The following is a 17,658-nucleotide window of genomic DNA, read 5'->3' on the forward strand; positions in this document are numbered from 1 at the left end:
TTTATGCTAATAAAAGTTAAATGCTAAGGAGATAACAATTTGTACTAAGGAAGACAACATTCTAAAGTGATGATTACTTAAGAATGCTAAACATTATAATGATTTACGCTAATGAAAGTTAGATGCTAAGGAGATAATGATTTGTACTAAGTAAGACAACATCCTAAAGCAATGATTACTTAAGATTGCTAAACATTATAACGATTTACGCTAATGAGAGTTAGATGCTAAGGAGATAACGATTTGTACTAAGGAAGACAACATCCTAAAGCGATGATTACTTAAGAATGCTAAATATTATAACGATTTACGCTAATGAAAGTTAGATGTTAAGGATATAACGATTTGTACTAAGGAAGATAAAATCCTAAAACGATGATTACTTAAGAATGCTAAACATTACAATAATTTACGCTAATGAAAGTTAGATGCTAAGTAGATAACAATTTATACTAAAGAAGACAAAATCCTAAATCGATAATTACTTAAGAATGCTAAACATTACAACGATTTTAAATCATTTACCTCATTTAATTGCAGTCCATCTAAAATGAACTGCGTATTTTCCTCCTTGACATTTATTAAAGCCCACTGGCCGATCTTGGGAAAACTACAAACTGCAGGGCCACACAGAGGACGCAAGGCAACAATATGCTCCCATATCCAGGCCTACAAAATTAATATATTAGTAAGACTACAACCTTCAACGAGCTTAGTCTACAAGTACTAAATATTTAATAAACAAATACCTGAATAAATGGCTAACCCCCCCCGACGGTTTTCGTACCATTACTCGCACAGTAAAGTTGATTGTACAAGTGTGCGAGCATAGCAACACCCCATGCTCAGTTGTCGACTTCATCTAAGTCTTCCAGTAACTGCAACCACGAATAACTTATTCTCGAACCAAAACAATCAGAAAATAAAGTAAGTACAAAAAAATAAAGAAGGAAGCCACACAACTCTTGGTCAGTTGCTTCAGATGCACATGCAGCAGACCGACCTTTTCATTTATTACGAAAAAATGAACTTTCATCATTGAGAAATTGCCTCTACCAGAAATACATTCATGCCATTTCTCCATCGACATTCCTAGAAGAGCCGTGCAATTGTCCCTTGGATTATAGTTTGAATCCTTTGTTAGGACAACACTTCTATGACACTTGAGACCCGTAATCCGTGTCATATCTTTTAGAGTCATGGTTATCTCAAAAACCCTAAACTGGAATGTATTTGTCTTATGGTTCCACTTATTGACAAGGTGGCTCATGGTGTTTAAGTAAGTTTCAAAATAATGTTGGTTCAGAAGGTTGCTGAAGTGCATCATTCGTAATCGGTCCTTCTGATATTCACTCAGCTTTCTGTACCACGACAGAACTACATGCCACTGATACCACCCTTTCAGTTTTTCACCTATTGCTCTGCTTTTCTTTTGACTTACCTGTAACACAAAATATCAAATCACAATTAATCGCTATACATAGTAATCGTTATCGTAGTAATTGCTATACATAGTAATCACTATAATAGTAATTAGTATACAGAGTAATCGCCATACATAATAATACCTACACCAGTATATCGCTACATCCAGTAGCGATTAACGTACCTTGGTCATAATTGTCTCTTCTTTATCCCCTCTCTTACTCTGCTTTTGTACTTCTTTCTTCCTTCGCACTTTTGCATCCATCCTCTGATTTTTCCTTTCCCTTTCATTCTCTTCCTCATTTTGCTTTTTTCTTTGTCTTTCCTTCTCTTCCTCGACCTCATTATCCTTCCTTTGTCTTTCCTTCTCTTTCTCATCCTCTTTCTTCTTCCTTTTTCTTTTCTTCTCTTCCTCGTCCTCTATCTCCTTCCTTCAATTCCTCGTCCTCCTTCTCCTTCCTTTGCCTTTCCTTCTCTTCCTTGTCCTCCTTCTCCTTTCTTTGTCTTTCCTTCATTTCCTCGTCCTCTTTCTTCTTCCTTTGCCTTTTTTTCTCTTCCTTATCCTGAATCTGCTTCTTTTGCCTTTCCTCTTCCTTTTTATTCAATTGTCTTTGCTTATCTTCCTCTCTTTTTCAACTGTCTTTGCTTATCTTCCTCTTCTTCAATTTCTTTCGCTTTTCTTCCCCCTCCTCATTCTTCCTTTGTTTTTCCTCTCCTCTTTCTTTTGCCTTCGCTTCTCTTCCTCCTTCTTATTCTTTCTTTGCTTTTCCCTCTCCTCCTCCTCCTTCTTTTGCCTTTGCTTCTCTTTCTCCTTCTCTTTATTCTTCCTTTGTCTTTCCCTCTCCTCCTCCTCCTCTTTTTGCCTTCGCTTCTCTTCCTCCTTCTCCTTATTCTTTGTTTGCCTTTCCCTATCGTCCACCTCCTTCTTTTGCCTTAATTTTTTTTGTTTTTTTCATTATCTTTCTCCTTCCTTTCCTTTTACTTCTTTTCGTCATCATTCTTCTTCTTTTCCATCTGTACTTCTTCCTCATCATTCTTCGTTGGATCAACATCTTCAATATCTAACGGATTAGGCTCCGCTCTATACTTTACCAACAATCGCTCACTTTTTTTTATCATTCTCGATCATCATTATTTTGTAGTACACTTATAATTGCTCATACAAAGCATACTGTTCGATGATTTCGTCAAGAGATTTTCTCTCTGACGATGAAGTGTTTCTTCTCTTATGAATGTAATCCATTGGTAACCTGCACAACAAAAAACTCACCGAGACGACAAAGGGTGCTCCGGGAAAGAAGACGAAGCGTTAGATTTTTTGTGGAACGTTTATGGGGTAATATTACAAGGATCTCCTTTTATAGCAGATGAGTTTAATGCTTATGGGACCCGACAAAGATTTTATAATAAAATAACATATACTTTTAAGTGGTTCACATTTTAGGCGGTTTATGTAATGACGCCTTTGTCGGCCATAAATCGATATGAAAATTCCTGCTGATAGCTGATAAATCGATATACATAATTAGGATAAAAATCGATATTAAGAATCAAAAGAATATCTTAAATCAACATCAAGAATCAACATAGAAATCAATATTAAGATTGAGAACAATATCTTAAATGGATTTAGAAATTCGTATTGATATCTTAAAAATTGATATTTAGAATCAAAACAATATCTTAAATCGATATAAAGAATCAAAACAATATCGTAAATCGATATTAAGAATCAACATAAAAATCAATACTAAGATTCAGAACAATATCTTAAATCGATTTGGAAATTCGTATTGATATCTTAAACATCGATATTTAGAATCAAAACAATATCTTAAATCGATATTAAGAATCAAAACATTATCTTAAATTGATATGGCAAATCCTATTGATATCTTAAAAATCGTTGTAAAGAAAGGGCGATTTGCCTTTGTTACGAAAATATTGTCATAGTATCACACAAATCGATGATCAAATATCATACAAATAAATATGGAAATTTCTGTTGACAGCTTATAAATCGATATACAGAATCAACATATAAATCGAGGGTTTAGGTTTAGGGTTTAGGGTTTAGGGTTTAGGGTTTAGGGTTAAGGGTTAAGATTTAGGGTTAGGGTTTAGGGTTAGAGTTTAGGCATTAGGGTTTAGGGTTTAGGGTTTAGAGTTTAGGGTTAAAGGGTTTAGGGTTTAGGGTTAGGGTTAAAGGGTTTAGGGTTTAGAGTTTAGGGTTAAAGGGTTTAGGGTTAGGGTTAAAGGGTTTAGGGTTTAGGGTTTAGGGTTTAGGGTTTAGGGTTTAGGGTTTAGTAATATATTAAGGGTTTATGTTTTAGGTTTTAGGGTTTAAGGTTTAGGGTTTAGGGTTAAGGTTTTAGGTTTTAAGTTTTAGGGTTTAGATTTTAGGGTTTAGGGTTTAAGTTTTAGGTTTTAGGTTTTAGGGTTTAGGGATTAGTAACATATAATGGGTTTAGGATCAGGGTTTAGTAAGATATTAAGGGTTTAGGGTATAGGCCTATTTAGGATTAGGGTTTAGTAAGATATTAAGGGTATATGGTTTAGGGTTTAGGCATTAGGGTTTACAATTAACATTGTAGCGACATGAGGTGGGCATTTGCGTGTTTCAATCGTTGCTTATTTAGCGATTTCTATGGAAATTGCTTCAAAGCTTTGTACCTGTAATTAAATAGATGTTACATGAATCACTATCATCAATAAATATAAATTGCTATTTCATTAAACATATAAATCATTTCTGCTTTAAACATACAAATCGCCGCTTCAAACATACAAATCGATGTAAAAATTGCACCCTTCATAAGTACATATCGTTGTAATGTTTGGGCTTCAACAGTAAACATCGTTGAACGATTTAGCAAACTTGAGTACAAATCTTAGTAACTTTATAAATCATAAATCTCTAATGCATTAAATGTATAAATTGCTGATGCTTTAAATATATAAATAATAAATCATAATCTCAATGTTCATTATATTTTAGTACTTTACATAACCCTCATATATATCGGATTGGTGGATGATTGGCGACGAGTGAGGTGGGAGAAAGAGAAACTTTGGGCATGGGATGAGGGGTGAGAGGCACAACATCGACAAGAAGGCATGATGGTGGTTGGAGGCTGAGGAGTTGGGAGGCGCCCTTGCTTCTCAGAGCAGCCGCATGTGACTTGTGCGGTGGCGTTGCGGTTGTCCTCTCCATTTTAGACATCATTATCGCCAGAAAGAGAAATAGAGGGCGGTTGGGGAGTGATAAGAGGAAATGTGTCTAAAAAAGCCAATGCGATATAGGTATAGTAATATATTATGCGATATGTTTACCGATTTGTAAAAGATATGACACAATTTGTAATATATTTTTTCATATATACATCAATTTGTAAGATTTTATGTGTTTTGTAGAGTCAATTTATAAGCTATTAGGCTGAATTGCCGTATCGATTTATAATATATTATGCGATATGTATATCGATTTGTAAGATATTGTGTTGTCTAGTATCGATTTGTAATATATTATGAAGTAACTGAGACAACGATATGCCTTTGTTTGTCTATATGAACGATATCAATATGTAATATCGTGATTTACTCATAATGGTTTGCAACTATTGCTTAAATTGATTTATACTTTACTAAGTCTAAACATCGTGTCGATTTGTGTAACATGCATAAAACCCTGCAAAATATAAAACCCTAATATAAAAATATATAAAACCCTACCCTACCCGACCCGTTGTCCATGTGTAAAACCCTAGTCTATTTAACATCTCTTCCTCTTTTCTGCGGCAACGCATCTTCTTCTTTTTCTTTTTTCTCCTCTGCCTTCGTCTTCTTTTCCTTCTTCGACATTTCTTTCAAACGCATATCTATCTTTTAAAGACTCCAATTTTTACAAAAGAGGTACTCGAAACATTCATATCGTTCATCGTCGAGTTTATTTTCTGCTGTATCGCGATGGTATAACGATTTACACAATGACGTCTATGTCGGCCACATCTGGATAAAAATCGCAGTGCATGAGTACCAATCGCGTTTGTGTAAATTGTTTCAGCCGTTTGTCAAAATTTATGCAAAGTGATTCATTACTAGTATATTGCTTTTATGTTTCAGAATTCACCATTTTAGACGTTTATCAATCATTGTGTAAATTGCGATAGGAACACAACTCGTAAAAGCAAATCAGTGACATTTTCACTATACACAATGCTAAATGCTTGTTTGATTTTTATTTACGAACGTCGATCATTACAACGATTTGTTCAATAGCAGCGGTTTAGTTGATTGGCCTTTCTTAGAAAAATATTGTCATAGTATAACGCAATTCGATGATCAAACATCATACAAATCGATATAAAAATTCTTGTTCATAGCTTATAAATCGATATACAGAATCATCATATAACTCACTATTTAGAATCAAAACAATAGCATATAAATCGATATTAAGAATCAAAACAATATCTTAAATTGATATCAAGAATCAACATAGAAATCAATATTAAGATTCAGAACAATATCTTAAATAGATTTGGAATTTCGTATTGATATCTTAAAAATCAATATTTAGAATAAAAACAATGACATATAAATTGATATTAATAATCAAAACAATATCTTAAATCGATATCAAGAATCAACACATAAATCGTTATTAAGATTCAAAATAATATCTTAAATCAATTTGGAAATTCATTTTGATATCTTAAAAATCGATATTTAGAATCAAAACAATATCTTAAATCGATATTAAGAATCAAAACAATATCTTAAATCGATATGACATTTCCTATTGATATTTTAAAAATCGTTGTAATGTTTAGTCGATTTGCCTTTGTTACGAAAATATTGTTATAATATAACTCAAATCGATGATCAAGTATCATATAAATCGATATGAAAATTCATGTTCATAGCTTATAAATCGATATACAGAATCAACATATTAATCGAGGGTTTAGGTAGAGGGTTTAGTGTTTATGTTTTAGGGTTAGGGTTTAAGGTTTAGGGTTTAGTAATATATTAAGAGTTTATGGTTTAGCATTACGGTTTAGTAAGATATTAAGGGTTTAGGGTTTAGTTTAGGGTTTAGGTTTTAGGTTAAGGGTTTAGGGTTTAGGGTTAACAATTGAGGTTTAGGGTTGCGGGTTTTAGGTTTTAGGGTTTAGGTTTTAGGTTTTAGGGTTAGGGTTTAGGCATTAGGGGTTTACAATTTAGGGTTTAGTAATATATTATGGGTTTAGCGTTAGGGTTTAGTATGATATTAAGGGTTTAGGGTTTAGGGTTTAGTAAGATATTAAGGGTTTAGTGTTTATGTTATAGGGTTAGGTATAATAATATATTATGTGATATGTGTATCGATTTGTAAAATATTAAGTGCTTTCTAGTGTCAATTGGTTAGATATAGGTAGGGGTGGCAAAATCTGACACAACCCGCCAACCCGCTTCTTAGCCGGGTTCAGGTTTGGCTTAAACGGATTTGTGTCGTAAACGGGTCGACCCGCCTAACCCGTTTATTAAACGGGTCGGGTTCGTGTTAGGGGTATGCCAACCCGCTAACCCGACTGACCCGTTTAATAAACGGGTTAGGCGGGCGGGTCAACCCGTTTACCCGAACCTGACCCGCCAACCCGTTTACCCGACCCGACCCGACCCGTTTATTAAACGGGTTAACCATGTCGTGTCAGGTTACCCATTTAATAAATGGATCGGGTTCGTGTTTGCCACAGCCGACCCGTTTAATAAACGGGTTGGGTTCGTGTTGAGGTATGCTGACCCACTAACCCACCAACTCGACCCGATTGCCACCCCTAGATATAGGTAGTATGTAATTGAAACCTGTGCGTGAGGAATTTACATTGTAGATACATGAGGTGACCATTTGCGTGTTCAAATCGTTGCTCATTTAGCGATTTCTATGAAAATCGCTTCAAAGCATCGTACCTGTAATTAAATAGTTGTCACGTGAATCACTATCGTTAACAAGTATAAATCGCTATTGCATCAAACGTATAAATCGTTCCTGCTTTATAAATGTATAAATCGCTGCTTCAAACGTACAAATCGATGTAAAAATCACACCCTTCATAAGTACATATCGTTGTAACGTTTGGGCTTCAACAGTAAACATCGTTGTATGATTTAGCAAACTTGATTACAAATCTTGGTAACTTTATAAATCATAAATCGCTAATGCATTAAATGTATAAATCATTATTGCTTTAAATGTGTAAATCATAAATCGCCACAACAATTTACCTTTGTTACGAAAATATGTGTCATTCATTTATAAAAGAAACATATACGATAATTCATTTCTTTTATTGGCACGATAAATAACAACTCGATGCATAGTATAATGCGATGCAACTAGCGATCATGACAGATAACATGAAGAACGATGTGTATGTAGATTTAATTTTGCATGGTCGGCAGAAAGAAATCCATTTGCCTTATAAGTGCGCGTAGTTTTCATTCTCGTCCTCCTTCTTCCTTTTCTTTTCCTTCTCTTTGTCATCCTTCTTCTTCATCTTTAGTTCTTCGTCATCTTTCTTCATTTTCTTTTCATCTTCAATATCTGATGGATCAGGCTCCACATAATAAATATCCAACAATTTGTTCCTGCCTTTTTTATTCTCAATGTTTATTATATTTTGGTACTTTACATAACCCTCATATATATCGGATTGACAGATGATTTCTCTAAGAGTCATCCCCTCCAACGGCGAAGGCTTTCTTGACTTACGAATTATAGTCATTGCTAACCTGCACAATACATAAATTTAACCGCATCATTGTATGTTACAACCGCCTCCCCAAGCATATATTATTACAAATTATCACATTCGTTACACAATCACCAACATTACATGTCGTCGTAATATTTGGCTTCATAAGTAAACATCGTAGTATAATTTAGCAAAATTAAGTACAAAGCGAGGTAACTTCATAATTACACATCGCTACTGCATCAAACGTATAAATCGTTGCTGCTTCAAACATACAAATCATTGTACAAATCACACCCTTCATAAGTAATTATCGTTGTAACGTTTTGACTTCATAAGTAAACATCGTAGTACGATTTAGCAAACTTAAGTACAAATCGTGGTAACTTCATAAATCATAAATACACATGACTACTGCTTCAAACGTATAAATCGTTGCTGCATCGAACGTACAAATCGATCCTTCAAACATACAAATCATTGTAGAAATCAAACCCTTCATAAGTACATATCGTTGTAAATCATAAATCACTACTGTATTAAATGTATAAATCATTGCTGCTTTAAATATATAAATCATGAATCATAAATTGTAAATCGCTACTGCTTCAAACGTATAAATCGTTGTTGCATCGAACAAATCACTACTGTATTAAATGTATAAATCTTTGTTAAATTCAAACTTACAAATCGTTGTAGAAATTTAGCCTTCATAAGTATATATCGTTGCATTTCACGACTCTTGTTTCAGTATGAAAATAGGTGTTATTTAGTATGTATAGTACAACCAGTTGTAAGATTTAGCATTTAGATTTACAAATCGATTTATTTACATAATGAAACCTTACACAAAACTCACCTTCTAGGACACAAGTTTTGTTAATCCGATAGTGGAGGAGAAACACCTAAAAGGTAGATGCAGCCGATGGTGGCAACGGTGCTCCGACTACGCTCCAACAACAGCAGACGACGACAAAGGGTGCTCCGACGGCAAAGGCTGCATCGCCAAAGAGAGCTCCTATTACAGTAGATGGTGCATCGTCAAAGGGTGATCCAAAATGTTTAGGGTGTCATATTGCGAGGAGCTCCTATTAAAGCAGAGGAGTTTACCCCTTAGGGCGAAAACAATGATGATTTTAACCCGCACCTGCGTGTTCGGGGGGGTTACATATAACCTGCTTCGGTTCAGCCCATGCTCTTTACGTACTTGTGCAATCGAGTACGTGACGCTCACCCGAGAACACGCACCTGAGTGTTCCGTGGGGAGGGGACATATAACCTGCTTCGGTTCAGCCCACGCTCTTTACGTACTTGTGCAATCGAGTGATGCGAGGTTTCGATTGGTGCTTTCGATAAGACATCCAACGTGCGTGGGAGTGTTGAAACCTCCAAACTGTTCGTGCAGATGGTGGGATCGACTGGGGGAAGGTAGGTCAAGCATGAGGATGGGTCGTTATAACAGATCCAAGCCACCCCGATGCGAAGGAGGGTTGCGGTTGTGCCAGGGACCGTGCTGCTGGTATACTCGATGCCTAGGCAGAGCTTCGGGAAGCTTACCGTGTTCCCTTAGTGTGCCCAAGCCTCACGTCACCCTAACTGAGAGAGAGAGAGAGAGAGAGAGAGAGAGAGAGAGAGAGAGGAATCAACTTCATAAATCATAGTGGTGCAACTCTCCCCAAACGTGAGCTTATATAAGCTGCTTAAATTATTTGGATCCGGGTCACAACAGGTCGGACCTCGGATCTCACTCCAGTAAACCAATACCAAATAGATAAAAGACCAAAAAGGGCACCCAAAGCCATGGGGGTCCATGCGCCTAGCCGGGTGTGTGTGGGTGTCACAGGCCATATCACTTGGCATTAAAGAAATGACACTAGATTTTTTCATCATAATTTGGAATGTAAATGGGTCGAACATGCATGGATCTGTGCATGTGTTGAATATGATCTTATCAGGTATAGCCTAATAGATTCAGTTTCAGAGTCGGATGGAGAAAGGATAAATTGAATATGAGTTGGATTAGCCCCAAGGGGGGTTGGCATAGTGGGATGGGTTCTTGGCCTCTAGACGGACGGTCACGGTTCAATTCTCATGGATCTCCTCTTTGCTAATGCTGACACCCAACATAGGCCCCGGGGGCAGGGTTCCTAGCCTTGGAGTTTTACGCCCACACGATGACCATAGGTATGACAGGCTGAGCCAGCGCGACCAGGTCTCATGTCGGGTGCAGTTTCTTCAAGTTATAAATAAAAAAACTATGAATTGGATTAGGCATTGGGCATATTTTATGTGTAATTTAGGGATGTAAATGGTTTGGATTTAGGTCTCATGTACCCTTTATTAGTCCAACTTAATCTGATATTCGCTATTCGAATTCAAGTGGAAAAGGATGGTACCAAATCCAACTTTTTACATGTAATTAGGTTGAGATAAAAAAATCTCAAACTGATTCCAAATCCAATTGATTTGACTTACCAAACCCTACTAATCACCATCAGATTCAGGTAGGATATTAGAAAATATTTGATCTACATCCATTGACATCCCTACAATTGTTATATAAGTGGTGTAAACCGGGAGGGCCCGATTTATGAGAAATTCTAGCCAACTAAGATATTATCTAGAAAGAGCTGAAAATAATAGAAAATAGCTAGAAATTGTAGAAAAATAACGCAAAGCAAAAAATAAATCAAATAAACTATGAATTACTGATTTCTAAAATTGACTCTCAATTCTGAACTCCCTAACATCCTAGACCTCCCCTATATTTATAGAAAAAAAATCATATTCCCAGCAAACATAAACTGCCATGTGCGATAAACACCAATTAAGCAAGCAACTCCTAATTCTACTAAACGGATATATAAATTAATTACTAAGATCCAAAATTCATTATAATGACCCAAAACAAAAAATATTCAAACTAAATAATACGGATCTCAAATAATCCAATGAGGGATGTGGACCCAAATATGTATCCCTCTTGCATCAATAAGGCATAAAAAATGTCCACAATAAACTCACACTTCTTAGAAAAATAACATTTCAGATCCAAACAACTCTATCCAAAGTGTGGTTCCTATGAAAGTCAATGCTGAATAGTCCTGCATGGTCAACTTGAAAATTAAATTGAAGATTCAGTATATAGTACCATCGAAAGTAGCCAATTGAACATTCAATTGATTTGAGATATTCATTCAGGGTTAATATTTGATGCCTTTGAAGACATCAAATTATATGGAACTATTGACTGAAAACCATACTTTTTAGTTTTTGTTTTTTGTAAATTAAATCTTATGGATGTGATCTACAACGTTTGTTTAGTGGAAAATGAGTTTTCAATCACGATTGTGACACATAACCAGTTTTTTTTAAGGTGGCCTAGCACTAAAATTTAGTGACTTAAAAAATCATATTTTTGAATCAAAATAACATGATCCAAGGTTTGATCCTTAGCAAACAAACCTTCCTCAACATATCTACGTGGTCTGATTAAGTTGATAAAGCTTGAACCCATGATTTTCAGCTCAATAGTTTCATATAATTTGGTGCCTTGGAAGACACCAAATATTAACTATCAATTTGGATTTTAGTTGTAAAACTTTATACGAAGTTTGTATCCGATAATTATTCAAATATTGCTCTCTACACCGTACTTGACTAAATGATTTGGTTGGTATTTGACCCAAACTCGAATCATCAACAACCTAATGTGGGTCCAACTAGGGATGTGAATGGTTTGGATTTGGGTTGGTTGTAGCCAATGCTAAATCCAACTAGTTGGATGTTAGCTAAACAGATTCATATTCAGATGGTGAAAAACTCATACCTTCTCCGTTTTTTCACATGTAACTGAACTTGGATATCCATCAAATCCGAAGATTTTGTGGGTTCGATGGCAAAATGCTAGAACCATATATGCATCTTGGTTTACCAATTCAGAATCCGATATCGGATTAAAAGGACTGGGAATAATATAACCTGTTGTAGTTTCGGTTTACCAAATTGGACTAAGGATGTGTTTGGGAGCTGAAGATGAGAGAGATGATGGTATTTAATGAGGGTATAATTAATACCAAACCAAATGGTATTGGTGAATGAAGATGGGAGGAGATGAGAGTGGAGATTGTATTTAATGAGTGTAATTAATACCACCAACTATTGCCGGTATCTGACCTGTATCGTTTGGCCAACGATTCAGGTGAATCGGCCCTATACCGATTCTCAAGTGAATCTTTCTGAATTGGCCAAAAAATAATTAAAAATTATTACATGTCAATCATAATGTGACACGTGTTAAAGTTATTAAAATAAAATTTAAAAAGTAATAACAAATTGATTTAAGCTATTTTTTATATTTATAAAAAAATAGCCGATTCATGTCAGTATCGTATCAATTTTCTAGAGATACGATACCGATTCAAGCCAATATGCATGGATACTGACAACACTGGTGGAGATGGAACATTTTCAACTACATCTGCTCTCCAACAAAAAAAGCCTAAACAGAATCGGATTCGGCCGGGGTATCGGGTAAGATGCGTTACCCGGTTTCAATATTACCCGAGCAAGTTATGGGGCAACGTGTCATCCTATAATTGGAAGTTAGTGACGCGGCACCACATTCAAACCACGTCATCGATAGCAACCTCGATTTATCTGAAACTAAAATATCAAATAAAATGACAAAAACACCCTTCATGCCTGTTACCTAAATTTGGTAAACAGCCCTTCTCCTAGTGAGAATATATTATGTCATTTTCTGCACGATATAGAATAATTTCGTAACTTCATACTTTTTATATCTAAAGACGGTTGGTACGACGCGATATCATGACAAAATAAGATAATACAAATATAATAACCGATCTGCGTAGATAAAGGCCGGGGTGAGGGTTGTCGAAGAGAGCCAGAGCGGGGAGGAAAGAAGAGGAGGGAAATTGATCTTCTCTGGTCTTCATTCTTTTTATTGGGTGAATTTTTCTTCTGCTTCTTCTCTTTCTTTCTTTCTTTCTTTCTTTCATTCCTTCTGTTGTTTCATGGGTATTGAAGTTCTGTAGAGGCTCTTGATTAATTTTCTTTTTTTTTCTGGGTTTGGTTTCTTATTTTTGTTACCTTTTTTTTATATGGTTTCATTCTATTGTATTTGGCTTGTGGATTTCTTTGAGTGGTGTGTGATGGGTTTTTTAGTTTGGTTTGTTATTCCTTGAGTTGGATATTTTGGGTGCTTTTAATTTTCTCGGTTAGCAGTTTTTTTTCCTTTTCTGTTTTAATAGGCAACTTATCCCCTTTTTTCAACTGCAAGGCTGATATCATCTCTAGCTGGTCTTTCTTTTTCTTTCTCTGTCTATGCTTAGCGCCCTCTTTCTTTAATTCTATTCCCACAGTGGTCCTGTCCTCCTACGCCTATTTTAAAGCTACAATCAATACTCTAATTAGGCCTTGCCGAGGTGGTGCCATATTTGAATTCAATAACCTGTGGGATAATCAAAGAGGATTGAGGAGTGGGAGGCCCTTTGACTGGTTAAGAGGGAGGGCAGAAAACCTAGTAGCACGATACCAACCTGTTAAGGTTCTGTCTTTGACCGGAGTCCGCCAGCTTCCTACTAGATCAAGAAGACAGGAAGTCAGGGTCATTACTCATATATTACCCTTTTGCCGTTTTCTGCATGATTCACTTCATGCCATAAGTCTATTCCTCATCTTATATTCTTTATTCTTGGGTGGCACTTTTTATGTGTTAGTTGGTTGTCAATGCAATAAAGAGTGAACTCATCAGGGAAATTGGTTTGGATTGTGGAAGTATTTGGATATTGGTGAGATGGGTTTATTGATTTATTGCTACTTGTAGTTTTTTTTTTCATTTTTTTGGTTTTATCTATTATTCTATAACTAATCAGAAACTCGGTCTTGGATTTAGTTTTCAATACAACACTACTGAATTTGCAATGCGGTCGTGTTGGATCGTTTCACCATAGTCACCCAGAAGAGAAACGGATAGGGGAAGTGATGACAGGAGAAAAAGCGGGGAAACAAGTGTTAAAAAGTAGTATGAAGCAATTGTAGATGCGTGTCAGAAACCAAAAGGAGACGTAAAGGAAACAACACAAAAAGAAAACAAGTGGGAAGCGAGAGGAAGTAAAAAAATTAAATATTAACATGAAAAAAAACATAGGGAAACAAGGGGGAAGCGATATGAATTGAATGTGAAATGAAAGAGATGCGAGAGGGAACTGGTTTGAGAAGCCAGGGAAAGCGCGCTTCCTTCCCACAAATGAGAAGCATGTTTTCCATTGAGAAGTGTGTTTTCCATTTGTGGAAAGCGAGTTTCCCCCACACCTCCCAAAAGGGGTAAGCGTGGTGCTTCCCGCTTTGGAAGAGTGCTTCCCTCCCAGGGAGGTACTTTTGGTAACTATACATTTCACAATTTAACTTCTAAGAAATAATTACTATGTTTACGAGATGCGGGTCAATCTATAGTCATCAAATACCATTAACTTTGTGTCTTATGAATATCTCTCTGTGTGATTCATTGGAATAGACTCTATGCCCATTTCTTTGCTTTTCCTAAGAAATTTAACATGGATTTTAATAGTGAACTTGTAAATATTGTCCTTCTGCCACAGAAATATCTATAATGAAGATAGATATGCATTAAGTAAATGAGAAACAACTCATATGAAAGGAATATGGCCTTTTTCTTACATCTATCTCTCATCAAAATCCATCTATCATGTTTACTGGTGGATCTTGGATCTCAAAAGAGATTTAACATGATTAATTTGGTTCAGCTTAACCTAACTGAACCTGTGAACCAACTGCATTTGTGGCTCATCAGTTAAGTAACCTTTTATCTGGCTCGTATTGTGGTCAATATCAAATTTTTCATTGTTGTCGTCATCATGGAAAAGGAAAATCACGTCCATGAATCATATGCCAGTTATGCAAAGAACATGAATATGGTCCTCTTGGCTGCAAGGCACACCCCTTGACCACGCTTTTCAAAATCATGGGCCACCTATCATCCAGTTCCTAATGATTCTTGGCATCCGTATTTAAGGGGCAAATCATCACATGACTCGTGTCTCTCCAACTTATCAAAACAAATGGGCTACAATGGACCTGATGATCTCTCCAGTTCATCAAGGCAAATAGACTGCAATGGACCTGACTATGTCACTGCTGGTAATGGAGTTGCATTCCCATCTCTCAAATTGGCTCATCAACCATCTGTAGTCTTCATTTTAGTTTTGCATAAAAAATATTTATATGTCCCAACCATCACAGGAGAAAAAAACTGAGTCCCGTAAAGGCTAGAGCTAAAGATGCACTTTATCCCATCTCAATAAGGTACAATGTTGATCCTTATACTGATTCTATTTATTCTTTTTGAGAATGTATGACACAAGAAGTGTGCCACAAAAAACAAGAATCTCATATATCATTAAGCTTACATCATTTAAGAGATCTCTCAGCCCAGATTCAGTTTGCCCTGCATGTCAACTTGACCAAAGTTCCAGATCTCCATTGCATTCTACAAGTCGTCTCTTGTTTGGAATTGCCTTCTTATGACATATGGGTTCCATCTCCTATGGTTTCTAGAAATAGTTTCTTTTATTATTTCTCGGTGATTGATGATTTCAGCAATACTGTTGGTTACTTCCTCATTCACTTAGATCTAAAATATATGATGTCTTTTATTGCTTCATATGGCATGTGCAAAATTTACTAAAACCAAGAATTTGTCTGTCCAAATAGATGGAGGTGGTGAATTCACGATCCATTTCTTTCATGAGTTCATCTTTTGGAATGGAATAAATCACCATCTTGAAAGTCTTCACATCATTGGCATAGGCCTTGCACTTATGCTCATATTCCCCAAGCATGCGGGGATGAGTCACCGAGGCATCATTCTGTTAGTGATTTGTCGAGCTGATGCTTCCTTTTGTATGATAGTTTGGGCATCTTTTGTGTTATTTCTTATTGTTTGTTCGCTATATGTTATGAAACTTTTTATGCATGCATTTCTGTCTGGCACTTTGGTGCTTGTTTTTAGCATCATGAGATACCAGTTGTTATAGATTGCCCTTATCAGGGTATTGTTGCCATCCAAAGAGGTCACTTCGCTGAATTATTGGTTGCTATAAGATGTATATGCTACATAAATTGCTTCCTTACGGAACTCATGTTTGTGTTGGATGTGTCTTCAAGCAACTCTTCTTGAGATTGAGTTTGCTATTACTTAGAAGTGCAGCAACATGCCAGGAACAGCCAGAATTATGCTGGTGCTGTATATTTCAAAGTTTTATTTGAATGTACATGCCCATAGACCATTTCCTATTCTACTCAGAAGTAGATAGTTTTTGAGTCCATGTGTAGCACTCCAGTCGAGGGAAGCATATCTAAAAGATTTAATATGCCTAGTTATGCACACACGTTTCATGTGCTGTTTTGTTATGTTATATTTTTGCTTGTTATCTTCAGAGAAAAATACTGACAAAAACAGCCACCCCTTGCCAACATCAGGTGGAAGCTATTAGCTGAAACACAAACTGTGTAATGCTTATAAAACAATATTTTGTAGCTTCATATTATATAGTGTAATATTCTCCAGTTTGAATGATGATCTATCCCTTTAGGTTCTTTTTTTCTTGGAACCAAAGCAACTTTGCTGCTAGCATTCAGATTTAGCTTGTTAACACAGGCATGCCACGCAATTAAATAACTTTTATGTTTATCGCTTGAATTCATTGCCTTTTCTTACTTCATTATCATGGAAACCAAGTTCTTTGATCTTTTGCTTTCAAAAGTGCAGGTATACTATTGTTCCAACACTTGGATAGTTGCTCGCGCTGGACCAGTTCCTATAACAACTCTGTTTGAAGGCATCATCATTTGTGACCTTAATTTTGATTGTTTTGCTACAACTGGGAACAGACAACGGAGCCTGCAATTTTTTTTACAAGTTGGTTCTTTCTCTCATTTTCCTATTTTTTCTTTTCTTTTCAAGAATGCATTTTCTATAAGATTGAGATTCACAGGTAAGTGTTTTTTCCAATTGAGTGCAGCCACACCATTACATGGATCCCAACCTACCTGTTTCTGAAGTTCCCGAGGAAAAAGCTCGTGAATCACTTATCCAAATCTCACAGTTGGATCCAGCTAAAGCCGTGGCTTCGAAATTGCCCTCCAACAGTCTGACTCTATCTAATGTTTTAGAGACTAAAGATGGTCATGAAGCAGAAGAATATAGGTTGAAGTTGATATCCATTTCCTACATCGAGCCGCCAGATGTCATGAACATGCCTTCTCAAATTGACAGCCTCACTAGTTAAGGCTGCAAAGTTGGTATTTTCACGTTTTCTGTCTGGGACAATAAGTTGAAAACTGTACTTTAAATAGCTTTTGTGAGTGAGTGTCCTTTTTTTTATTTTCTTCACGCACAACTGTCTGTTTTCCTAGTGCTTGTAAATGGAAGTTCATCCATTATACCTTC

The 17,658-nt window shown here is 36.1% G+C and overlaps 1 long non-coding RNA gene across 1 annotated transcript; it reads left to right on the forward strand.

Annotated features, from left to right (window-relative positions):
* Positions 1-13,022: 13,022 nt before the first annotated feature.
* Positions 13,023-17,658, forward strand: LOC149819200 (uncharacterized). The gene is made up of 3 exons (XR_016427458.1): positions 13,023-13,135; positions 16,978-17,127; positions 17,231-17,658. It is a non-coding gene; the product is annotated as an uncharacterized LOC149819200 (long non-coding RNA).

Source organism: Nuphar pumila, chromosome 13 (genome assembly GCF_984573655.1).
Source record: "Nuphar pumila chromosome 13, dmNupPumi1.hap1.1, whole genome shotgun sequence".
In the NCBI taxonomy this organism is placed as follows: domain Eukaryota; kingdom Viridiplantae; phylum Streptophyta; class Magnoliopsida; order Nymphaeales; family Nymphaeaceae; genus Nuphar; species Nuphar pumila.